Genomic DNA, 27,055 nt, shown 5'->3' on the forward strand with positions numbered 1-27,055 from the left:
GATTATTTTTAGAATAGAAATTATCATAATTTGATACTTTATAAACGGTCTTAATCATAAAACAGGAATTTTTGTTTAGCAGCAGAACGTTAAAGTAAAACAATACTTGATTAATGATGTCAAGTATTTAAAGATATATTTTATTTAAATATTAATATATAAAATTTCAACTGTATTCTTAGAGAAGGAATTCAAAATGAATATTCTAGATTCGATTCGATGTGGAAAAACAAGAGAAATACGTGTAACAACATATTTTTAATTAGTCACAAGCAGACCTTTTAGGCATTTACACAAAGAAGTTATACGTAATTATACTTATGTTATACTTTGTTATACTTATAATAGACCGTGTGTTAGTTCTTATCTGCGGATAAACTTTGTCGAAGACGGTAGCTATCTTTTTACTTGTCAATTTAAAGTTTTGTTAATTAATTCAGCTGGTTCTTTTAGAGAAGACACACGTATGTGATAAAAGACCCAAAGGAAGAATGGCTGTCAACCGATCCTCTCTCTCGGGATATTTGAATGACAGGTGTGAGTATTATTCTCGCTTTTAGTCACTTTTATGTTGATTGAATCCAGAAAAGAATTTCACATTTATAAATATAAATTTGGCAAGTTTTGCTTTTTTTTATAAAGAAAAAAATCGGCACTTTAATTAATTCAATGCCTAAATGAAGATGTATTCCTTAGAATTTAATGGACGAAAGTAAAATAAATAAAAACAATTAATCCGACCGGATATAAACTGACTACTGGAAATTAATATAAAATAATAGTTTTGAATTAAAAACCTAAATACATTGAAAAAAATCCTTTATTATTAATGTAATAAAGAAAAGTGTTTAGTATGTAATTGCGTAGAGTATTCAAAAAGGCAGAGAGGCAACGTGTCCTTCCTTAACCAAAAGTTAAAAAAATACATAAATAAAATATAACAAAAACACAAATAACTTTTCTTTTAAAAAGTCTTTCTATATTGGGCTGCAATTTTCAAATTGCAGACCTATAAATTCTCACTTTCATCCGTCTTACTGTCTATCCGTCCTTCCTCAATCTCGGAACGGAGTTAGATAGATGAAAGTCGAGACCAAATATGGAAAGCTTAGGGCAAGTGGTCCCGATTAATTATATACGAACTTCCTGTCTGATCAAAAGTCACGTTATTTCAATTCAAAAACTTTTTCCAAAACTGAGTTAGATGACCGGCATGACTCTATTGTTAATAGGAAAAGTATGATGTACAGGAGCAAGAAACTACTAAAATCAAAACCTATATTTTAATTTTTTTATTTTTTAAATGTAATATAGAAATTCTAAATTATTGTTTTTTTATACTGAAAATAACTTTTCTAATTTTTCTCATTATGACCCAATTAAATCATATTAAGTCTATGCTGTAACGTTAGATTATTATACGCCTGCAAATTAAATTAGTTTGATATAATTTTACAAGATATAAGGTTTTTTTTCTAAAGGAGATTATTTTCTAATAATTTAAACAATCTTTTTAAAGTAAGTGATATTTTTCTATGTTAGATTTTGAAGGAGCTGATAAAGCTTTTCCTTTAAGGAATGTGTAACTATAAATAGTTAAATTGTTAAAATTGTAAACCGAATTAAAACAATTATCAGTTAAGCTTAAATTAGTACTTGGGAATTTAGTTTTTACCAATTCTCAAGTACTAATTTAATCATTAATTTAATCATCGGTCTAAAAGCAACTTAGCAGAGCTTATCGTAAATTTTTAAATATATAAATATCAGTTTTTTTCGGTATTTGGCGACTTTTTTAAATATTCCAATTTAAAAATGACTGTTTTCTATTAATTTCAGTAACGAATAAAACTTAGAATAATTAAGCGTTACGCTTAATTAATGTTAAAAAACAAATTTAAAATCAAGACCACCTTAAAATCATGTTAATGACTGAACACATATATTTGGATTTCATTTTTCTGAGAATTAATGCTTATTTTTGTTATGTTCTTTTCAATTTCTCGTTGTGTCATGACTTTCCCGTCTACTTTAGAAAGAAATCCCTTGACATATCAAAAACTTTGCTTCCAGGATGGAAAGTCCAATCATTTTAGCAATTGTGACACCTTAATCGTGTTTAGCTGGTTCCTTTTCTTATTGATTTCTTTCCTTGGAAGATTCAGTATAATGAGCTAAAGATCTTCCAAGTTCAGACATAACCTTCCTTTTCTCTTTAGAGTACTCATTTTGCCATTCTTTTCTTTGCCCAATTTTTTCTACAAATAAGTTAAACATTCTCTGGTTTCCTCAACCTTGGTTTTTTACAAAGCTACACCGAGATTGTAATCACGACGTTCTAATTTATCTACTATGATAAAGATGATTGGAACGGATCCATTTATCGATTCCTAAAATTTCTAGTCAACAATACCTACTTTTATACATCAATGCTACAGAATTGAAATCTGATACATGCACCCGATACAACCATAGATAAAATATATTAAACACATATTCAAATTATCATCTTATCAAAATCAATATAGATTAGAAAGCTTTCAATGTACGAAAATTCTAAATCGAACTTCCTAAACTGTCTAGACACGATACCGAATTTATGTTGAGTTCGACGTTTGTCTTAAATATAAATTCGGAAAGAATATTTTATAGTTAAATAAATTACGTAGAGAAGAATATATCAATAATTGATTTGAAAAAGGGAGGTAACTATCATCAATACAACATACGTTGAAGAATTATGGGATTGCAATTTCGAGGCTTCTTATCAAACTTTCGGGGGTATAAAAAATGGCGTAAATATTCAGATTTATTTCACTTTTTTTATATCTAATCGACACGTCGTCACTCTTTTATCTATAAATCCCTAAACGTAAAAAGAAATTAATACAAGCAATGCTTACAAGAATAATTACCATTCTGTTTGGGTTATTAGTTTGAAAATTGGGCACTTTAGTTCTAATTAAAGTCTGTAAAATTTTCAGCGTATCTTCTTGATTCGGTGACTAAAACTTGGGGAATTTTTTGTTATTTTCTTTAATAAAAACGAACATAGTAAACACATTTTAGTTTTCTACACCGTGCTGATTCATCATCGCTCAAATTCAATACTTATATCTTATATCGCCTCTTCACCCCGAATGAAATGTTATCGCGAATTTTATTTTTGTTGTTCTTTCTTCTTTAATATAAAAGAAAATAAACCTAGAAAGTTAATTTAACCACTAAATATCTATTATTTTAATTTTCATATACCGTTTCTAAATATATCATTTTATATAAATAGCATCGTCATTAACGAAGCTCTGGGATAAAGTCTCGGAAGACCTTAATCATAGATTTAAATGCAGATGTATTCTATTTTGAAAACTCTTCACTATCAATTAAGTCGAATATAGAGAGTTATTAACGATTGATCCTAATCGATAGATTATTTTATAGAATTTAGCAAAGTACCAGCTCGGTTTACTTTTTATAAAACAAGATTAAGATAAGGACAAATCTGTAATAAACAGATGGAATTTACGGTTCAATTTTTCAGCGTGTCCTCGGACATATCACCTGTTTTTTGCTTTTATCACTTTATTCTTTTCGGAAACACACGAAACTGAACGAATCCGCTTTAAAAAATATTACTTTTATTGCGCTTGATTTATTTCTGTAGGCAATGCATTTCGAAAATAGTTTGTTTACAACAAAAGCCATCACTAGTTTCGGTTAAAAACAGAAAAAAACCCTCTTTATAACCGCACATTTTTATACCCATTGAATATATGTTTCTCTGAAACTACATCTATGCATTGAATTTATGCTAAAAGTATAAGAATAGCTTTCATAATGATTAATAAATTTAATTATATTGATGAAATTTCATATTTTTAATTCTATTTATATTTTTCGAAAGCCAAAAATTAAATTTATAACTTTATATTTTGTATATTCATTTATTTTTACGTCTAATACATTTCTTTACTAATATTTCCGCTATTCAAATAAATTAGGTTACATATTTGTATTTTTATTTACTTTAAAATATATTTTATCTATTTTATAAGTCTAATTAAGTAACAATCTGATTACATTCGCTTGTTATTCCGAAAGTATAAATTATCAGACAATAGAAACGATTACTAACATTTCCGCAACTCCGAAAAAAATCGAGTATATTATTTTGATAGATTTGCAAATAATACGATATTTTTTATATAAATCTATTAAATGTTTTTCGTCATCCCCCCCCACCTTCTGCAGGCGGAACTTAAATTTGCTTCAAATGTCACACGACTAATGTTAAGATTGATTTATGATTGTTAATATATTGAATATGGCGTGGAATTTTATTATTTGATATTAGTTTTCCGGAAACGAGTAGAGAGTTATTTTTTATTATTATTATTTTCTGAATTAAAATTCGTAGAACTTTCAATTTCTTATGTTGTTTTCGCAGTTTCTCACATTATAGGTCTAACCTATGACACTTGGGATAAATCTGGTACACAACACTTGTACATTTCGTTTAATTTTTACTTTATATGTACTTTATAATGTACCGTACTGTTATGGCATGCATAATGTTTTTTTTTTTTAGTTTAAAATGCATACTTTGGCACACACACTCACTGTTATAGATGAATCTAACCTGCAATGAAATCGACCAATACGGGTAATAAATCCCTATTGTTAAATATTAGAACCTAATATTTGACCTTAGAAAAATTAGCCAATTTTATTTTTATATTATAAGTGATATAATTAGTCTCGACTTTGTCCGTTGCGGTTACCTGATTCACAAAGGAGCCGAGAAGGATAAGAAATGAAGAACAAAGTGACGACTCGAAGTTAATCATGAAATATCACAGAAATCCGGAACAAATTCGAGTCTAGATTTATCAAGACAGAAGAGCTTACGCAGAAAATCCTACTGGCTATAATTTCTGGCAATGAAAAAAAATTGGATTTAGATTTTTTTTAGTGAGACAAATATATAATATGGATTCGCCATTCTGTTTGTTCATTACGAGTACCGCTTCTAATCCTCGTTGGACTAGAGCAGGGAACTCCAAAGTTGTCAATATAGATAGGTCGATATAACGTTGAGGGGTCGATTCGGACTCGGGGGTCGACGGAAAAAAATTAAAAATTATTAATATAATGGTTAGATTTACCTATGGTATACAAAATGGCGGCTTGTCTCTGATTTCAGCAAACAGAAGAAGGAAAACAGTGGGGACGCACGTTCTAACCTAACCTAACCTATTCTAATAATTTGGTTGGTAATAATTATGGTAATTTATTAGAATAGGTTAGAACGTGCGTCTCCACTGTTTCCATTCTTCTGTTTGCTGGAAGAAACGAGCCACCATTTTGTATACCATAGGTAAATTTAACCAATATAATAAATAACTGGTTTCGGCCGTGTTAATTCCACCTTAACAAAACAGGGAAATGGGTTAGATATAGAACTATGTGGAGATTTAAAGCTGAAGCTTACTAATCTTGAATCCAACACTGCTAATTTTGCCAAGATTCAGCAAGCACACGTCACATTGACAATGTCAATCAATTTTACTAAATTAATAAGAGCTTTATTATAATGTATCTGATTACTTATAAATATATTAGGTATATGTATTATAAATAATAAACACTAAAATAAATAATCTAAAAATCACGTCTTTTGTTTTCTTGACCTATTATAATTGGGCTGCAATTTGGAAAAAAAACTAGACCTATAAATTCTCACTGTCGTCCGTTCGTCTGTCCGTCTTTCCTTAATCTCGGAACGGAGTTAGACAGATAAAAGTCGAGACCAGATATGGAAAGCTTAGGGCAAGTGGCCCCGATTAACTATATAAAAACTTCCGATGCAAACCAGAAGTTACGTTATTTAAATTCAAAAAATTTCCCCTGAAAGGTGTTAGATAGATTACTGGCACGACTCTATTTGTTAAAGGAAAAGTATGATGTACAGGGGCAAGCCATTACTAATTTGAGGTGGAGAGCATATATTTAAAATTAAATAAATTAAATATACGATTAAAAATTACATCCCAGCATTGTGACGATGTCATAATAAATAATCGCTTGTTGTAATAGTAAAGTAGAGAGGGCCGATAAAATATTGAGAAATTCTTGAAGTTTGGGGATCCCTGGACTAGATTATGTAAAGATGACAATGAAACCTATCATAAATCATTCATAAAAATAATTAGGATTCAGAACGAATTTCGTCAAGAATCTTGATCAAACGGCAGAATTCGTAGACTATTGCTGTGATTATAATGCACATATATTGTTTACATACATAGATACACGAATACATGTACACATAAAGAACACGAATGCATAACGTATACTGTATTATACGTTTGTGTTATTAATTTCTATTTCGAAAAGAAACACTTCAAAAAATTGTTTCGTAAGCCTTTCTTCTACAAATTACTTTAAAGCCATTAAAAGGAAGCGTGTCATTTGATTGTTGAAGAGTAAGAAGAGGATATTTTGTGATTATAATCTCTACGGATTCAATAAGATTATATTATAAGTGCATCGTTAAGACAATTACCAAAGCCAAACAACAATTATTTTTTAAAAACTTAATTGTTAGAAATGAAAGAAACATTGTAATATTTGATAGTAAAACAATGAATTCGTCTTGATTTTTCTATAAATAAACTTTTCTCTGCCCAAATATTATCAAATTATGGATAAAAACACGAACGAAACTCTAAAGATTCGTTCCTGGACAAAATTCGTATCAAGAAAAACTATTATAAGTATCAGCATTTTGGTTTAATTGGGATGCAATTTGAAAAACTTGTAAACCTATAAATTTTCACTGTCGTTCGTCCGCATGTTTGTCTGTGTTTCCTTAATCTCGAGAACGGAGTTAGATAGATGAAAGACGAGGCCAGATACGGAAACCTTAGAGACAGGAGGCTCGATTAACTACATATAAACTTCCGTTTTGCACTGGAAGTAACGTTATTTCAATTCAAAAATGTTCCCCCGAAAGGAGTTAGATAGATGACCGGCGTGACTACTGCTAGCAGGAAAGTGTGAAGTGCAGGAGCACTACTAATTTGAGGTGGCGTTGAATTTAAAGAAAACAATTTACTTTATCTTATTCGATATTTGTATGGAGCATGCAAAATTATAAATGATTTTTAATACGACATACAGTATGTTTGCTACTGAAAATTCGTTAACATTTTCAAGTAATTGAGATTATTTATTGTATTTTATTATTCTTTTGTAAATACAGTTCAAAAATTTATCCATCTATGTGAAATTTTGGCGCTGTTGACAATCAAATGATCGTCATTTATTTATAACTTCGCTAGTATGTGACGTTACTATCTATAGTACATACAATATATATACACACACACGTAAATGAAATAGACTAAATAGAGCCAATTTCATGTAGGCGTACGCAAAAACTGATATAATACTGTATATCACATTCCGCATTACTAGAAATAAACATTAAATATGTTATAAAATTTTTTCGAATTATACTTTACTGATATAAAAACGCATATTAGATGATTGCGGTTGCGATTTGATGATTGCAAGATGCTTTTTAAAAAATGTTAACACAAAAAATATGCCCGCGAGCTGCAGAGACCACCTGGAGAAGATTCCAGGCATGTGTTGACAATGATGGCGAACAAGTAAGGATTCTTTGATTCTGAAATTATGAAGAAACGTTTTTTTTATCTCGTTACAGTCAGTCTGTTTCCATTAAAAGCGTGTTGTGTCTCGTATAACTGTTAACATTTTTTTTTTTTTTTTTTTTTGAAGTATTTTCTATCCACGTATAAGAATTTTGTTCAATATTTTTTGGCTAAAAATGATCGAAAATAAGTCTTATCTGGCTTATGAATAGTTGCACATCTTACAATATGTCTTAGTTTTTCTTATATGACTTTCCCCTTTCGAAGCGAATTCTTCCTTATTAGTAAAAACTCTTCGGGTAGTTTTCGGAGAAAGGTCTTCACTTCCTCAATAATTTCATCCCATCTAAATGTTCGTCCACGAATTTTTCTTCATTAGAATTGTATGAGAAGGGAATTGGATGAATGAAGCAATAGAGTTTAATGAACTGTACTTTAACGATAATTTTTATTAATTATAATCATGCAGTCTAGTATTATTGTATAAAAGTACACTTTCCTTTTTAATCAAAGTTGCGTGTGAAGTGTTTTCAGTTATGTTTGATTATTATTGTTTAATAGTCGATTAATATTGTTCTTTTTTTCATAATGTTGACGAATCGGGTTGCAACTTGGAAAAATTGTAGACCTATAAATTCCCACTATCGTCTCTCTGTTTGTTTGTCCGTCTGTCCTTCCATAATTTCGAAAATGGTCTCAGATAGATGAAAGTTGAGACCAGATGTGGAATGCTCAGGGATAGGAGGTCCAGATTAAGTATGATTAAACTTCCGATATAGGACGGACGTCACGTAATTTTAATTTAAACATTCTCCACTGAATGGAATTACATAGATGGCCAGCATGACTCTGTTGTCGTCAGGAGAAGTAAGACATACAAGGGAAAGATACTACTAATTTGAGATCCAGATCATATATTTTAAATTAAATAAATTAAAAATAAGATAAAAAATTGCATCGATTATGTATTGATACATCTTACAATATGTCTTAGTACATCTCGTATTATATTTTGATATACCGTGTTTTATCTACTGAGAAAGATATCTCAAATTTACCAAATTAACTTGTGCTCTCTACTCCAAGGATGTCGTTCCATTTCCGCTTGAATATTACGAACACAACTCAGTTCTTTAATTGCAATAATTAGTGAAAAATAATGCATTTTTCTGTTTATATCGTGCAATAATTAACACTTTTGGTATTACACTTCGGTATGAAATGTGGTCGAATAAAGCAAGGATAAGCTTCTGAATTTCCCAATTGCCGAACTGTCGAGTTCTTAATTTCTTCGCCAATTATCTATAATGACAACTTTATTATGATAACTTGATACCAACGTATTATCACATTTCACCGGCACATTGCGTTTTGTACATTACATCTATCGAGTGTAACATTATATTCAATAATAATAATAATGATAATAATTACGAACTTAGTAGAAAATTACGAAAAATTTTTGCTAAAACGAATAAAGATCCTCATTGCAGAGAAGATATAGAAAATGATGAAGATTATAATAGAAATTTGATTTGCTTAGAAGTATTTCTATACGAATTTATATAAGTTATTTGGAAATAAAGAAAATGCAGAGAAAACTTATTATGTCATCATTACGCATGATTAATTATATTCTATAAAAGCAAGTAAAATTAATCGAATATCCTTCTTAATTATCAGTGCTTTTTAATGTAATTTTATTGTAATTAATTAATGAATAATCATTTAAATTACGATTTAAACTTCAAGTAAATTGATTAAAACATATATTTACATATACACACATTAAATGTAACAATCGTTTAATAGGCAATAATAAACGTCTACCGAATAGTTAAAAAAATAAATAAAATACATTATAAATTCGTTTCTAAATTTAAAAAAAGTACGTTTATTCATTTAATATTTATTAAAAATTTAATTTAGGTTTATTTATTTTTATAACAAAGTAATTTCGACTGGTTACGAATAAAATTATACTAATTTAGACTAACTTTTTTAGAAATATTTATCGAACTATTATTAAAACTTCAGTTACTATTTTATAAGTTATTGTAATAAAATTATTTCTATCTTAGACAATCAACGAAAGAAAAAATAGAGGAAAAAGAAGGGAAATCTCTGCAAACATTATCATTATATTCGTGAAAAAATACACTAGAGTCTTGAAAAACATCCTTCAAAATTCTTTACATCAATATATTTTTTGTATTCTTTTGTGTTTTTTTAAATATATAACAAGTCAATTATAAAATATAAAAAGAATAAGAATAATAATGATGTAAATTAGAATATACTAACTTAAAATGAATCGATAATTTCTAATGTGGCTCGTTAAACAATTATTATAGTATAATGTAGAACCTATTACTACATTTGATTTAAAATGATTGTTATTAACATTATTGACTATGATGAAGATGCATCGGTAGAAAATATTATGAATATAATTATATAACTTTCGGTATTATAATATAAATAATTTATAAAAAATTAATGCCAGATTAAATTACAGGTGTTAGGCCTTTATAGTATTAAAAAGTTTCAATTTGTATAATTTAAAATAATTTATAAACGAAATATGGGATGAGAACGGAATATTAAATATATTTTAATCAAATAAATAAATATTTTATACAGAAGAATTAAATTATAGCGTTAATTTATCATAATCCTTTTTTTAATGTATAACTGAATATCAAATTATTTTCCTATTTACATTGAAAGGATGCATAATAATAACCTGTCTATCAAATAATTAAGCATTAAGGGGGTTTCTTTTATGAATTGATTATAAAATAAATGAGTTCAAATTAACTCGGACTGTTATTATTGGCTCGTAATGGGGTTGCAATCATTTAAAGTCAAATAACTAATTTTATCGTTGACTATCTGTTATAATTGAAAATAAAAAAATATTCTTGGTAAAGTCATTAATATAGAGACAGAAAATGTTAAATTAATTACGAAATGTCAAAAAGTTTTAATATAAATTAAGTGTAAACGATAACGAAACATTGACAAAATAATGTCAAAGTTAAAATTTCCAAGTATCATTTTCACATAATTTTTTTATTGCTGTTAGTTTCCTATATTTCTCAATCCCATCAATTTTAACAGTGAGCTAGCCTTATTTGACAAATAAATTCCAAAACATCATAAAAAGTTCATGCTAGAAACTAATTCGTGAGAAAAATACCTTACAAAATAAAATTAAAAAAAAAAAAAATACAAACATTGGCTTTCAAAATCCAATAGTCGTTCTATCTTTTTTATATTTGTAGGTTAATAGTATTGTATTTCAATTCCAACACTGAATATCTTCCGTATGTTTTAATTTTATAGCAAATATACTCGTACTCCTGATTTTTTTCCTGTTATTACAAAATTGGTATCGACTCGTTACTCTTAGAAGTATTTGACAATTTTTCCTATAAATTTTACTTGAAAAATAAGAATTTCGATATCATTAATAACTTTTTACTAAATATAAACGAGAAATTATTTTTAATTATTACAATTTTTAATCATATTCTTAATTTATTCAATTTAAAATGTATGTTCTCCATCTCAAATTAATAGTTTCTAGCACTTGTACATCATGCTTTTCCTGATAACAATAGAGTCATGCCAGTCGTCTATGTAACTCCATTCAGGGAAAAATTTTTGAATTAAGACCCGATCTAGACCGGAAGATCATATCTATATATAGTTAATCGGGGCATCCTACCCCTATGCTTTCCATATCTGGTCTCGAAATTAAGGGAGGAAGGACAGACTGACGGACGGACGACAATGGGAATTAATTTTAAATTGCAGCCCAAAAACCGGCAGTCGAAATGAATTAAATATGTATTGAATATTTCAATTTCTGTTTATCTAAACTCGGAATTTTGACAGCGAATAGACTTACATAAAATCAAAAAATAAAATTATTTCGCTGTTTGTTAATAATGTTTAACAATAGGCCCGTATGTAAAGTTTTTAAATGTGTATGTCTATATACATTATTTTAAATACAAGTAGAATATCCCGGATATAACGTATATACATCGCACAATTTATAGTTTTCATTAGTCTCATATGAAGAGTCGAATTACTTCATCGTACATCAGTTAGCTTACTCGTTCATCCAACAAATCCAACTTGTACTCTACATCCATTTACACTACACTATTCTCTTCTCAACACAACATCAATATTCAACATGAATTCGGATGATAAAGTTCTGCTCGTAGTCTTATCGTTAATAATAATAGAGCGATTATTTAACGAAGGCGGCGAAGAATGATATGGGCAAATCTTTCATAAATAAAAGGTGAAAAATAAAACAACATAAAATACACTTTAAAATGATTTACGATAAGAGATAAACTAAAATTTCATAAATACAAATATTTACCAAAGAACTGTTTATACTTTAAAGAAGTATCTCATAATATTTGTCCAAGGTCCAATATATCACGGGAATTTACATGATTCGAGATATATTTTTTTTCTTTACATCACGACAAAAATAACTTCACGGAATCATAAGCACGTCTTGAGTGTAGGCAGGAGCATGTAGGCGCTCACAAACTCCAATAGAATAGATGGATTTGTCGGGTTTTAATACGGAAAATTCAAACATTGCATATTAGGTAGGCAGAAATGTCGGTGGATTTGTTGGACGAATAAATTCAATAAACCACTAGTCTTAAGTAAACCATCGAGAAATAAGCCCCCATTTAATATCCGAAATTTAATGCCAACAAATACGAAACAGATACTTTGGTTATTCGATGAAAACGATGCTCCAAAAATGGTAATTCAACAGTTCCGATAATCGAGTCTCTTAGAAAATTAATTTAACATTTCTTATCGCAGATAAAATTAAAATAAATCCATTTATTCGTGGTTTGAGTATCGAATTACATCCTGCATAATTATAAATAGATACAACGTGTTTATTATTCTATGTTTGTTGCCTTATTCGCTTATTTAATTTTTATTCTTATAATAAAAACGGCAACTTATTTTTAAATATTCTATTTTTATCAATCAGTACTTTTAGAAAAGTATTTTAAGGTATAAATATTCAATAAATATTAGATTTATTATAGTTTAGCAATATATGTATACTGTATTTTTATGTCAAAATTGAATACTTTTGGTCCTACAATAAAATATAAGACAAACTAAATATTAAAACTATTATTTGCTTTAAAGAAGCATTATCATAATTATTATGTATCATTTAGATACACTTCTAGAGTAGATTAAAATTTTTGTTTAACTAAAGGCAAACTATTCGTCGCCGGCAGGAATTAGAGTTTAAATCTAATGAATTCGAGTCGGAGATGATTTTCCATCTCTCTCACCTATACCAGACACTATTACGGGTCAGTTCCCGTCCGTAATAAATAAAACAGAGGTCGGACACGTACGTTACCGTTTTAAAAATTCCGATACTAAATAAAAATGTAGGATTATCATCAATTTAAGCCCATCAGTGACCGAGTGGTAACACATAACAGTAAACACGTAGTCTGGTCCCGAGTTCGCGTTCGACCGACGGGCTGGCCGCGTGCAGTTTCCCGGATTTTCTTCACGTACACCTAAATAAGGTCCAGTTTACTATACTTTCTGATATAAAGTCCACCCGGGAGGCACGAGTTTTGGTGGATCGCGTTGCCTTATCCAAACAAACCATCTTCTGTTTAATATTCCGTACGTAATTTAATAGATAATTGAATAAATTCATATATAAACTGTATTATAATTATGCATAACTCTACAAGTTTCCTAAAATTAAAAAGATATTTTTAAAATAATACTTAATTTTTATAAAAATATACTACATTTTTAACATCAATTGTTTTTATTTAAATATTAAAATAATAATAATAAATATATAATATAGTAACAATAGGAAAGTATATAATAAAGAATATAAATTAAAGTTAAATAGATGATATTAATTATTTGGGGGATATCTACGAGATACGACAGCCTTCCATTGTCGTGAGGTGACAATTCGATTGGACTCATAATTTTTTAAGGAATAAATCTACAACGTTATTATTTTTTTTCCCACGTGTATCCGTTTTTCGATTTAGGACTATTTTGGGTCAGGGTAAATCAAGGTTTGTACCATTTGCACAAACTTAAGGCCTCATAACCCATTGCGTGCTGCCGCTTCGTGTCAAGAAATCAAATAGAAAATTAATTATTTATAATATAAGTTTTATAAAAATAAATAATTAACTCTTTCGATTATATTCTTGTAAAATTAATGTATGTACTACAATTAAATACAGTACAGTCAATTAATTCCAATTGTTGCTTACTGTATATATCTTTTTTGTAGGCCCAATTTTTTATTTATTTGCTTCCTTAAAAGATATATAATAATAAATGGCAGATGTTTTGGCTTTTCCTTTTCTCTTCCTGACCTACAAAAATATGCAATACACATGTTTAGTACTTCTACCGATGTTTCGCAGGTTTTTATAATGGTTAGTTCTTTTAATAGAATGTAATGTTTATTTCGATAACCTTTATTTTTCTCTTTGTATAGTTTATAAACTTTTATTTAAAAATAGAGTATTATTATTTGAATAAATATAATTATAAAGAAATATATGTAATGCATAAATATATATATATATATATATATAAATTTTTATACGGCAAGTTTGAATTGTCAATATCTAATGTATTATGTACGTATTATGAATTGCGTGCCTTACATTTGTCCGCACGCACTACATGTATTATTTGTTTTTATTTCTTTTATATAAGATAGAAGGCATTTGTATACCAAGCTTCAATATTTATATAACTAATTAGAGTCGGTATAACCGAGTATACATAAACCAAAAATGGAATTATTGTTTTGCAATATTATTTTAATATTTCGTTCACAATGGTCAGAGCTTTAATGCAAAATGGATTTTTTTATTATAATGTATTCCGCATTACATAATGTTTTGCAATGTAAATCAAGAGCAGTAGATAATAAAATATTATTTATTTTTTCTTTAAATAGCTTTAGTATTATGCCTAATTTGCAAAAATTCGATTTAATGCTATAATACTTATGAAATTTTTACAATATTTAGGTATTTTTAAGTAAAAAAAAAATCATTATTTTTATTTTTCCCGCTCTTTTGTATATAACAGAAGGAAAGTATGGCTATCGGTCAAAAATGACACCAAAATTTTTAATTTTTGGACTGAGATGACCTTGAAACGTCGAAAAATACAAAAAAAATTGGGAGATTTTTATCTGTATGTGTGTGGGGGGCACGATTTTGTTCACCCAGTTTGAAGCTTAATAACTGCTGTGCTTTTTTGTCGAAAATTTTGTGAAATTTTGCAGAAAGGTTTGTTTATTAGTGGAATTGATATTATTAAATTTTGGTGGTTAAAAATCAAAGATAAACGGGGGTCGTGTATCGTATCTCGAGTAGGGTCGAACTTAATGATAATTTTACTCGTTATTATCATTTACAATTTTTTATAAAAACTATCCCTACGCTCAAAATTAAGCTTCTTGTCATTTTATAATAATTAAAAATATAAAAAAGTTTTTTTTAAAAAAAATATCATAACAGATGGCGCCATCAAAATCTTAAATGTTTCCGGGAAAGTTAAGCAACTCGTTGTTGGATTTTTACAATTAGCGACTTAAGTTTAACAAAATGTATTTGAATAATTTAAGAAATAATTATTTTGAAATACTGACGTATTAATTATTATTTATAATTATTGTTGTATTTAATAACGGGATTTTTTATACTTCCTCTGTCTGGATATTATTTTGGATTCAAAAGAGACTGCAACCGAGTTTTCGATATCGCTTACGCATAAAAAGAATAGAATGATTTATCTTGCTCCGCACTCGTTATGTTGTACGAACATATCTACAATATTTTTGTTACTTGTAGAGTTGACAGAATGCTCAATCGCTGTTTCCTTCACTTTGTTATATAATAATTAAGAAAATTAAATATAAGAAATTCCTCTTCCATTATTCACCAATTCATTCAGTAAATGAGAAAGTTATAAAAATACAATTTCAGCAATATTTTCTGCATCTGCAAAATTTCACAGATGAAAAAGTTATTTCAGAAATTATAATAATCCTTAAGAATAAATCGACTATTTTCGTTATTTGAAGAAAAAATTGTCCCGTCGAAAAAAACAATCGTGCAAATATTTGTTCAAAGAAATGTTTTGTCAGTCGTCATTACTCATAACATTACTTCAGCTTCTGCACATATTATTATTAAAATATAACCATAAAATGTAAAAGAAAAAACTTGTAAAGTATGAGAATAATTTCAATATATATATATATATATATATATATATACCTCGTATTTATTTATTTATCATTGGAAATAAATTATTAATGTATTCAGTAAAAGTACAGAGACGTAGACGAGGGAAGAATTTATATAAAAGTAAAACTTGGTGTATTTAAAAATGCATTTATATTAATTGAATATTTTGATAAGGCGTAGAACTTAGACGGTGCTCTATAAGAAGAGAAGTTAAAATAATCAGATTAAGTTTAATCTCAAAAAACTTTTAATGTGTTTTAGTTTTTCTGTCACGATCTGGAAGTAGTAGTGACAGGCTTAGTTTTCGAAAAGCAGTGGTTTCTACACATTGTAACCTTTGCGTGACCTCGCGCAACTTGTAGAATTCCCACGAGAAATTTAGCGAAGTAAATTGTTGAAATTTATAAAGAGGAAGACTACAACTTTCTCTGTCCAGTTAGACCGGGACAGGAAGATTGGAAGAGGTAAATTTCTATTTTGCTAAACGAATTCATTCCAATTCATCTTTAATTATTAAATCTCAATTCCGTCCGCGATAAGAAATGAAATAAATATTAATGAATTACACAAATTTATTTATCTCGCTTCTGGCTCTAAATTAAATTTAACCCTTTTACGTATTTACCAAAGGAAATATTAATTTCGTTTTCTTGTTATATTTAGTGCGTTGCTCTACAAACCTATTTTTCGAACAAAGCAGAGGATTCTAGCAAATAAACATGACTCAGAAAAATCAAAATTGCGTAAAAACCAAAACATTTGGCAAAGCAAAAATTGAAATTCAAAGAGAGTAAACCGGTGCATACTCAAATATATTTACAAGTCTGAACGAATTTCAACCGCTGTCTTACTAAAAGAATGGTATGCACATTACAAATAAAGAAAAATAATGGTAAAGCTATTGTAATGGGATTTATTTTTTTCATTCGATTTAGGAATTAAACGATTTCTGTATATACATGTATATATTTTACGTGTAGGCTTCGAGAATACTGTCATGTGGGCAGGTGTCACGAAACAAATGTTATACACCTATATGGTTAATATACATATTTGTTATTGCATATTTAATTTGTAAATAGAACAATGGCATCACGAACTTATTATTTGTTGAATGAATACATTTTTTTTTTACTTATAAGTTCGTTACATATAAATTAAACGTATAACTATTAAGCATTTAAAAAAATTTCATTAATACAAGCCTATTATTATTATTATTAGAGCTATGGTAAAAAATCCCATTTCAAATTATATGTGCATACATAAATATTTCGATTTAAATTAAATTTACAGGTAATGTAAAGCTAACATAATTCTGAAATTGAGAAAAGAAATTGAATTAAAATAGAGAGATAAATGTAATTAATTAGTTGAAATTATTAACGAGAAAATAATTTTCTTGTTTACTGCGGATGCAGCTTTAAATTCTTTTAGCAGCATTTGCAGAAACAGTAAAACCGCGATTTCAATTAAAAACATTATCCTAAATACACATAGAATGAAAGCAGGAAATGAAAGAATACAATTACTGTAAAGATTCGGAGATTTCTGCAAACGTAGATGATAGGGTTATTATTGAACCTGTAAATTTTGATGGGCAATTCCATGTTTAGTTTCGTGTGAACAAACACGCAAACAGTGAATACGATAACGACAGGAGATCATTAAAGCTAAAACTTATTATCGGGAAGATTCCGTCCAAAAACGGACAGAATGCAAACTATAGCATTAGAATAAACTGCCGGCGACTCAAAGCCAATGCCATTAAATAAATATTGTCCTTTTGGCATTGCCATCGAAGGATTCGAGTAGAAGATTGCCTTCAGAATAATATTCATTTATTGCAAATATCGGCTTTCACTCCTGATTACTTTTCGTCCAGATACTTTTCACTACGATTCTTACCAGCGATTAATGATTTATATATAAATATATTTTGCTTATTTCATTTTCTTTTCAGGTTACAAGAGTCCAGGATAATTTAAAGATGTTAGATAAACCCCATTTGGATAGTATCAGAAGCCATTATCGCCATCGATATTTAGAAACATAAAAAAGAGAGAGAAGAAATGCATCGTCATAATGGCGGTATCTTCAGATCAATCAAAGCTGATGCATTCTTATCCACAAGTTGCAGACATTTGTACAAATAAGTGTCGAAGACATCACTCATCCTGAAAAATTGTTAATTATGTATGGTCTCTTTTTAATTTAATCCGCAACAATTGGACCGCGAAGGCTCTCGATCTTCTCTCGTGTGTCGCTAGGAAACTAAAGAAAAATGAAAAAAAAATAATAAAAAAAATACAACCCTTTTTTTTTCATTTAATTTTGCCAACGAAAAAGCACAATAGGTTTTTGAATCGTGTTATTCTCAATATCAAGACCAAGGACGACTAAGCAGAAATGATAAACGAGATCCAAACTACATAAAAATAAAATATTATAAGGGATAACGGGACAAAAAGAAGAAAAAAAAATGTAATTATTTCTATAAAATATAACACTAACCGGCTGCAATAAATCTACCTTTACGGATCGTCATTAAGAAATCAGCGATGAACGTCACAAAAAACGAAAACAATTAAATGGAAAATTTTTGTTTTAATGAGAATTTAATTTAAATAATTTTTGAACTTGCTGCTTTTCTTAATAAAAACTTCTCTCGACATTCTCTTTACATTTTTTCCCCCTTTCTTCTTCTTCTTCAAATTTATTTTAGTCTTGGAATTTAAATCTAATAAAAAAAAAGAAAAGAAAAAAAACTCGGAATGGAAAAATAACTTAAGTATATTAGGTAATATATAAATATATATATATATATATATATGAAAAATTATTCCACTTTTTTTTTAACTTAAAGAATTTCATTCAGAAATGAAAAGACCTCGAATAAAATTTTTTTGTTTGAAATATTCAATATCATAGCATCATGAATTAATGATTAAACAGGGAAGTATATTGGGATGCGATTAGAATTAAGGAGTGGATTCGAATCATGCTCGGACTAGATCTTTGTTTGCCAACATCTGTGCTATCTCTTAGCATTATGTCGCCAGCTGTCGTGTGGCCATCGCCTTGTAAATGTAATGTGCCAGAGTACTGTCTAAAGGAGATGCTCGAACAAGCAAACTATTTAAACCTTTTGTACGAAATTTTCATCTTTAATTACTTTATACAATTTTACCAATATGAGGTCATTCAACTGTTTATAGAAACAAATACGAATTAATTAAACATATCTTACTTCGTCTTGTTTTAAATGACAATTACGTTTCCAGAAATTTTCAATTAGAAAGATTCTTAAAAAAAGTTAATGATAAGAGAATGACGGAAAATATAATTAGCTTAACATTTAGTGGTAAATTTAATATAAAAATATTCTTATTAAAGCGAAAAGTTTCATTGGATCACGCCTAAGATCTCGACATAAAATTTAGTATATTGCTTATAATTAATAAAAAAAATTTTTAATTTAAAAAGACATCATGCGTAAATATAATCGTTAAAATATTTATGCTTATGAGTTGCATGAATTTGAATGTAACGATGGAAACACTATAAATTCTCATTTTTCTAATAATTAAAATTTCAAATAGTTACAATTGCTTTTAACAAATTAGAATCGAAATCTACACTCGGAATTGTCTGTCTTGTCCGTATGCGGTATGTTACATTATTCGATGTAAATTAAGTTATGAGAGAGAGAGAGCTTCGGAGCAGTTCTGTCCATTTAGTGATTACTCGTTTCTGATTAAACAATTGACATACATACAAAGAACAAAGGCTACTACACAAGAAGAAAGAGATGTCATCATTCTAAGCCCAGTTAGTCTTTATGTCGAAATTTCATTGAACCGAAATGAAAACAAACAATTCGTGTCACATACTCGGAAAATGGATATTGAAAGGCGATATTTTCAGCGATAAAGGGAGAGAAAGAGAACGATGACTTAGTCACAACTGCAGAAGCAATAGTCCTTTTCTATAAACAATCGAGTGTAAATCGTCGCAAAATAAGAAATTTTATTAGTATTTTCGATTTTCTACGATTGCAATTTGCAATATTTTATAAAGTTTATCGTAAACACCGAGTTATTCAATTACTTTCTTAAAAAGAAAGAAAGTTGTACCCGAATAAGACAAATGTGCCACAATACATTAATTCTTATACTGCATGCATACGTACACCCAGACACACAGCCTCGTAACATCTTTAAAATATATACAGTACGGTGAAACCTGTGTAAACCGGACTCGCGTAGCACCGAATACTATTTCTGGTTTGGCCCGTTACCTTTTTGAACAGGTTTTTAAATACAAAAACTCGCCACTTTCGAAGAATTTGTCCCGTATAAGCAGGTTTCCGGTTTTTTAAGGTTGCGTTTTGAACAGGTCTATATGCAAACGGGAAGTTTTAGAAGTTTGATCCCCCTCATATGAGAAGAATATGTTAATAAAACAGTAAATTGTATGTAATTTATATTTATAGAAGGCAGGATGGCCGAGTTGTTAAGGTGTTAGTCACCACGCTGGGAGAACCCGAAAACGAATCCGATCGGGTCGAAAAAATCTCAGGTATTTTTTGGACGTAATCTATTCCAAATAAGTTGGGCCACGTTCTTCATTGTGGGCCTAGTGAACTCACGATTGGCTTGATGGAAAGGCTTTCTTATGACCCACAAGACAGAAAGACCCATTTAAGAAAAAGAAAAAATAACTTATTTTGCATTCGTTCTTAATCTACTGTATTGTTACTCTACTCTATATACTCGTATCTATACTGTAGAGATTAATAAACTACGCTACGAAAAAATAACGTGTTTTTAAAACCCCACCCTTTTAAAAATGCCGCGAACGTGCCTGATATATTCCATAAATAATAATAATCATTTTATGGATAGAGATTACACAGCAGAATTTCATTTAGAATATTTATTATAACAAATTTCAGTGCATTTACTACAATAAAAAGCCTACATATTTAAATATGAAGCATAAAATGCATCTTTCATCTTATCCGTATCAAACTTATAACTCTTTTAGATGAATCTAGCTAATAGTAATAATTTTATAATGACGATTATGTGAATAAATTTCAGACAATATTTAATAAAACAGAAACAGTTTCAATTTTCGTGAATAATATTTATAACTAAAAAAGAAACTAGAGATTTCTTATTAGTGAATAATTCAATTCTCGTCCAATTTATCGCATTCGCATATAATTCTATATTAAATGATTAAAAGATCGTTTAATTTGCTTAATATTATACAATTGAATTTCTACGAGATATTCAATAATATATGGAGCCAATTCAGTTTCCGTCAGATATTTAACAGCTAATCAGTTTCGTCTGTTTGACTGATTTGCATAAGAGCATTGGACTGGTTCTCATCCAAGGCTCTAACTCCCGATTAATGAATTATTTAGATGGAGTCTGTGCGTCAGCAGTATTGATAGATGGAAAGAAGAGAGATTAGCGTGGGAGAAATTTCAATCAACAGCAATCTAGAAGATAATAACTCTAGAATTTTCAACAAAAAGACACCACCCTTCAAAGGCGTGGCTCCGTCGCGAACTCCCAGGCATAAATATGACTAAATAGCATGAATCCTTTTCCTAACCAAATAGTTTTTTTATCTGACAATTATTCTTAAACACGGGAAAAATAATCAACGAATAAAAGAATATATAATTGACACATTTCAATTTCTCTCCAGTAAGGATTTCGCTTTTATTTCGACGAACTGTTCTTTACGTAAACATAAAAGAAATAAATCAATAGAATTATTTCGACTTGTTAAAATAATAATCGTGTCTTTGGCACATTTCTCGATTCTTTACGTTCATTAGTCATTATAATTTTAAATTAAAAAATTGTAAATTAGCGAGATCTTCATTTAATTAGGACTCTTTCATCAGTCTTTAAAGTCCTTAATGCTTACGGTAAATTAGGAAGCTGTAAATTTTGTACCATTTACGACGTATAATTATTATTTGCAAATTATATTAACAAACATTTCAAATAATTTTAAGTAAAAATATTACTTACAAACACGTAATTAAAGTGGAAATTTTAAAATATAGAATTAACTAAGAGAATAAAGAGGGGAAGATCAAAACAAAAACAAATTTTGGATTTTTAACAGGATGCCACATTTATCAGAAATGCTCGAAAGTGCAATAAAAATTCAAATTTCGTTCAAATGATATAAATATAGAGAGAGAGAAGAGAGAGAACTTCTTAAAATACTCGGAAGAAAAGTTTAAAAATAAGGACATATTGATTAAAATTTTACATTAAATTATCAAATTAAAAATGTTTTAATAATAATAATAAAAAAAAACAAATTTTAAAACTTCAAAAATAAATATTTTTAACTCGCATTTAAAAAAAGAAATAAATATTCAGATATTTAATGAATTAAAATAAGAAAAAATATTATGGTTTAAATTTAAATTAAATCTTAAAGTCAATTAAACTAATTTTTCTTGATATTTATAGCATTGCTACTGTATTAAATATTAAAAAAAACATAGAAAAAAAATGTAGAATTACGATAATAATCATTAGATTCTTTACAGATCAATAATTAACGTATCAATATATAATATAAAAAATAAAATTATTTATGTTATAATCTACAAGAATGAATGTAATGAAATATGAAGAGTATAATTTTGGGACATATTTTTTAATCAATTCATAATTTTCGAGTTTTTTCGACATTAATATTAAAGAAATTTTTTATTTATGGAAAAAAAAAATTAAATTTTAATAAAAGTTTATGTAAAATTGCTTTTATTAGTTATTGCAATATGCAAATATTGTTGTTGTACTAACTTTTTTTTATTCTTTAATATTTTATAAAATTAAAACTTAACATTCTTATTTGATTAAAGTACTTTTGTATTTATGAAAAGCATTTTTTTTTTAAGAATTTTTGTTGATCAGCTTGCATTCATACCTGACACGCATCTACTGTTGATCAAATATAAATATATTTCTCTAGTACAGTAGAAGAGCATCCAAAATAAGAAATGCTTTTCATAGCATTTCTATATGGATATTCTTCACTACACTAGAAATATATATATATATTTAAATTAGCAATAAACAATATATTTCCACACGCAGAAAGAATCTGAAAATATTTACCTAAAATAGTCTTTATTTACATAAAACGGAAATTGCCATAATAGAATTTTATCAAAGAAAGTGAAAATCCGTCCAACGTTTACGTTAGGCTATTGAATGTTTATGGAGAGGAAACTTCTTCCTACAGTCAAATAACCAGATGGATCAGCCGTTTATTCCAACGAAAGAAACACACTGATAATCGTAAAACAGGATCTTCACCCAAAACATCTGCGGCCGCCAATAATCATAAAAGTTTAAATTAATGTTATCTTATAATATTATCAATAATTAGCGGAGGTATACATTTCGCAACCTGTCGAAGGTTGGCTCTAAAAGGTTTAAGAGATTATTGAATATTGTACTACCTCACTAAAAACAATACAAAGAGCAAAAATTATTGTGACATCTTCATAATGCCGGACTGCAATTTTTAATTTATTTAATTTAAAATATATCCCCTCACTCTCAGATTAGTAGTGTCTTGCCGCTGTACATTATACTTTCCATGATAACAACATCTATGTAACTCCGTTTTGGGAAAAAAAATTTTGAATTGAAATCGCGCGATTTCCGATTTATGCCGAAATTCTTATATAGTTAATCGGGACCTCCTGCCTCTAGGCATTCCGTATCTAGTGTGTCCTTTCATCTATCTTATACCATTCTTGAGATTAAGGAAGGACAGACAGACATGCGAAACAGGTTAAGAGAGCTCTCTGAAAATAGACAGCCCTATAGAGCGGAAAGGAAAAAGAGGAGGAAAAAAGGAAGAAGGAAAGAGAAAAGTTGGCGAACAAAAGGAAAGGAGATGAAGTGAAAACCCATGAGTAGCTTCGGCGTTTATTGTAACCTAAATCTATATAAGAAGGTCAGGACACGCGTACTAGAGCCGCCATTTTGGGACTTTTTGAGTGGCATGTTTAAAACAAACTTGTACGAGCAGTCAGTTTTATACGACATTAATTTAACTAAAATTGCATAGATTAGTTTAATGTCGTATAAAACTGACTGCTCGTACAAGTTTGTTTTAAACATGCCACTCAAAAAGTCCCAAAATGGCGGCTCCAGTACGCGTGTCGTGACCTTCTTATATAGACCTTGATTGAAACAAAACAAGTATGTACAAAATTTATATTGAAGAGCAGTGTAACAGTGGGTTTTGGCCTTATAACTGCGCTATTTACAAGAGTCAGCCAAAATATTTTGAAAAACAAGATAATAAAAGTTGGTTCTGTCTTGGACTCCAGACAAACGGACGAACGAAAGTGGGAATTTACTGGTGTGTAATTTTTTCAAATTGCAGCCCAAATGCAATAAAACATCGTGGTAATCGGTATAAACTGTGTACTTTAAAAGAATAAGTGAAACAATAGACCACAGCAAAAAAGGAACAAGAAGAGATCTTCGCCTGAAGAATTCGACAAGAGTAAGATTACGACAACAACTTTGAAAACTTAAGGAAGCATCGCCTAGTCGAGCTTCCTAACAGCTGGAGAGATAATGCCGATATATAGACTGCGAGTAAACACGATAGAAATTGTGAATTACGCTTCTCCAAAAGCGGAAGATTTTTGCCGCCAGGCGAAATTCTGTTTCTGTTATACACGACAATGCCTGGCCGCACATAGCTAATTAAATACTGCAAGGCTGAAAATGCGCAGTCAATCCAAAGTGAAGCATGGATGGTATCTACTGTAAATATTTTACAAGATTATTTATTTGCTTAAATCTAGCAACGAACGATTTTAATCGATTAAAGAAAACTCGTATAAAAAAATAAGAAATACATTTAAGTTCTGTTATACAGTAGCTAATAATATTGTTAATTTATTCGGAAGATTCTGTTATTTCCTTTTATACATTTTATCCATAATGGTTTAGAATAAATCATCATTAAAAATTCGAAGTAAATGCATTGTAAAGAAACTAATTTAAACTTTTTATTAGAGAGACTTTAAGCGTACAGTACAGTACATTTCAAATTCTTTACAGTTACTTTCTTTAGACTAGTTCTTACGGCTAAAAATATCGAAGAATTAGAAAATAAAGTAAACTGTCTACACAATGCCGTTGTGTAAATTAGAATTTTTCCCATTTTACACAACAATTTTTTTGACGTCGCCTCAAGCTTGATATAAAAGTATTATAAAATATTTAATTCTATTAATTCAGGCAACAATATTGGATATTAATGTAACAAATTTCAGATATAATACATTGATTATAATATAAATTTCGCTATTATTCGCGCACACGAAAAGATAGATTGGAAAGATTCCTGTGTTAAGTTTATTTTAAAAGACGAATTTTCTACTGTAAAAGTTTAAAAATTAATTATGTAAGCGCAACATATTCTTAGGAAATGTAGAAAATCAAACAAGTCAAAGCTGTAGAGGATCTTTTTCGATATTACAATTCGGAAATTGATTTCAATAACATTGATAATGTAGGAGACATCAGACATCTTAAGCTTATTAAAGATGATAAAGGTATTAACAATATCTGTATTTGTTAAGTTTAATCTGCTACATAAAGTAGTTTTATACATATAAAATTTGAAGCTTACAAGAGAAACGAGGAAATTTTCTTAGAAAATTTAAAAAATATCAGCAATTTCTCTTGTAATTATTTACGAAGAGTTAGTAATAATGGAGAGAGTCACAGAATTCCACAAGACCATAAAAATGACTTTAACGTGCACAATAAAGAATTCAGGAAGAACATTCATTGTGTTATGATTTTTTAAATTAGACAAAAACTGTTATAAAATATAGTATAATATGAGTAAAATAAAATATATTAGTCTTTAAATACGAGTCCTTAATCAATACACGACTACAGGAAAATACTGGATACAATATCCTTTCTCACTCTATTAATAATAATAAGAGAGTGAGAAGGAAGCATATTATGAGCCATATTATAATTTAAATGACTTAAAATAATTTAAATTTTATTATGTTATTATATTTATTATTTTTTCTAAAAACTTTATATAATTTGTTGATATTTTCAGTGATGCAAATCAGGTTCTGTATGTCGATTTTAAACAAGTTTCCTTAGTGTTAACATAACATTTCGTCATAATTACATTATATCACGTCATTTATATTGTTTATTTATATCTTTAATAAAGAATAAAAACGAATTATGTCGATTTCTAGCAACATCATAGAATTTTTATGTCCTTGTACAGCCGCATCTAAATAAATAATTGGACTAACTCCATATTTATAAGGCGAATAATATATTGACATTTTTTGTTCACAGAAATTTGCTTACAATGGACGGCAAAGATTGAATGCAATTAAGATTTACATGGAATTTTGCTTCGAAGATATTTGTAATTCGCAATATTTAATATTAAAATATAAATTTCATCACCTGTTTTTACATTTATTGAATTTTTGGTTAATGTTACCTATGGTTCCAAAATGGCGGCTCGTCTCTGATTCGAGGAAGCAGAAAGAAAGAAAACAGTAAGAATGCACGTTCTATCCTAATCTAACCTAACCTATTCTAATAAATTACCATAATTATTACCAGCCAAATTATTAGAATAGGTTAAATTAGGTTAGAACGTGCGTCCCCACTGTTTTCTTTCTTCTGTTTCCTTGAATCAGAGACGAGCGGCCATTTTGGAACCACAGGTAACATTAACCGAATTTTTTAAACGTGATAAACATCTTTTATTAATAAAATGATTAGAATTTATTTTAGGTATACCTTTTCAAATAAAATTATGTATTTGTTGTCAGACTTCTATTTGTTTGCCTCTGAAATTAGCACTAAATCGAATATGGCGATAAACCGGAGTACTGTACCTCAAATAATGGGAATTGTTTATAGTGACGAAAGCTATACACCAATTTGAGTCTGTGAATTTGAATTTTAC

General features: G+C 28.7%; 1 protein-coding gene and 1 long non-coding RNA gene across 4 annotated transcripts in view; one reads left to right on the forward strand and one right to left on the reverse strand.

Annotated features, from left to right (window-relative positions):
• The window catches only part of LOC136975085 (uncharacterized), a 46,864-nt gene that overhangs the window by 692 nt on the left and 19,117 nt on the right, over positions 1-27,055 (reverse strand). The window contains exon 2 of one of the 2 annotated variants that reach the window (XM_067270086.1): positions 18,675-18,752. The exons of the other annotated variant lie outside the window; for it this stretch is intronic. The gene's annotated coding sequence lies outside the window, so the exon portion shown is untranslated. Of the gene's footprint in view, positions 1-18,674; positions 18,753-27,055 lie in introns of those variants that run through there. 2 annotated transcript variants of the gene reach the window in all.
• On the forward strand, positions 292-18,331 carry LOC136975088 (uncharacterized). 2 transcript variants are annotated; one of them, XR_010880742.1, is made up of 3 exons: positions 292-308; positions 454-537; positions 17,976-18,331. It is a non-coding gene; the product is annotated as an uncharacterized lncRNA (long non-coding RNA). The 2 variants fall into 2 exon arrangements; XR_010880743.1 differs by lacking the exons at positions 292-308; positions 454-537 and adding exons at positions 16,218-16,476; positions 16,676-16,873.

This window comes from Centruroides vittatus, unplaced genomic scaffold (assembly GCF_030686945.1).
Source record: "Centruroides vittatus isolate TY-2023 unplaced genomic scaffold, ASM3068694v2 contig_364, whole genome shotgun sequence".
Lineage (NCBI taxonomy): Eukaryota > Metazoa > Arthropoda > Arachnida > Scorpiones > Buthidae > Centruroides > Centruroides vittatus.